Below are 1,326 nucleotides of genomic sequence, written 5' to 3'. Positions count from 1 at the left end.
GGAACCGGGAACCGGGACCCGGAACGGGAAGCGGGAAGCGGAAACGGGAACCCAAGTTTTACAGCCCCAGGGTTAGGGTTATGGATAAACAGAATATGATGGAGGAGATTCGTATTACCGGTTGGGGCACGCCCATTGAATATCGCGTTGGATTAGGGGTTCTGCGTCAAGGGAAATACGTCACGGAAACGGAAACGGCAGTGGAAACGGAAACGGAAACCCCAGGTTTTCAGGGTTAGGGTTAAACAGAATATGATGGAGAGGATGGTATATACCGGTTGGGGCACACCCGTTGAATATCGCGTTGGATATAGAGGTCAGTGTCACGGGAAATACGTCACGGAAACGGAAACGGAAATGGAACCGGAACCGGAACCGGAACCGGAAGCGGAAGCGGAAACGGAAACCCCAGGTTTACAACCCCAGGGTTAGGGTTATGGATAAACAGAATATGATGGAGAGGATCGTATTTACCGGTTGGGGCACGCCCGTTGAATATCGCGTTGGATATAGGGGTCAGCGTCACGGAAACGGTCACGGAAACGGAAACGGAGGCGGAAACCCCAGGTTTTCAGGGTTAGGGTTAGGGTTAATCTAGTACCACATTGACAGGCTAAGACCAACACCACAGATACAGAAACATCTACATATTTTAGCATGAGATGATAGAGCAGCCTCTGGGCATTAAACTGATATATTCCATATTCCCATAGCCCATGTAGTGGTGGAGATATTGTGGTTTAAACAATGGAGGGTTCTATGGGACGATAATACCGTATTAGGTTAGCGTATATTTTCTACAGCCGCGCTAACCCGTTACAGTATTATCGTCCCAAAGTCCCGGTCAGCGCAAGGAGTGGTTAGATGTGCATGAAATCATGCATGCTGGCTCTCTACCAAACATATTCAATGCTATTTAAGTTGCAGGTCAGTGGAATAGAAATTACGTTGTCAATCAAGGATGCAATTCTATCCAACAGGTGGGGGTGGAATGGACGTCCATTCCATTCAGGGTTAGAAAACCGACCAATCAGAGCAGGGCAGATTGGACGTACATTCCATTTGGTTTCAGACGTTGAACGTCTAATCAACTACGGAGTCATTTGACTTCAAACTTTGCATGTAGGCCGGAGTGGATATGAAATACAACATATCCAAATCAAAAGCGATAATTCCGCCGGGAAGGGGTTAAATTTAGTGTCAAAGTCAATGAGTTGAGGTGCGATGTTTGATGGGGTAAGCCATCAACCCAACCAGACCCAACTAAATATCTATATTTTCACCCAGGCAACGGAGCGGTTGCAAGGCGGTGCAAGATCAACAAAG

This window comes from Histoplasma capsulatum, genomic scaffold (genome assembly GCF_000149585.1).
Source record: "Histoplasma capsulatum NAm1 scaffold_39 genomic scaffold, whole genome shotgun sequence".
Classification (NCBI taxonomy): Eukaryota; Fungi; Ascomycota; class Eurotiomycetes; order Onygenales; family Ajellomycetaceae; genus Histoplasma; species Histoplasma mississippiense.
This window is presented reverse-complemented; position numbering follows the sequence as displayed.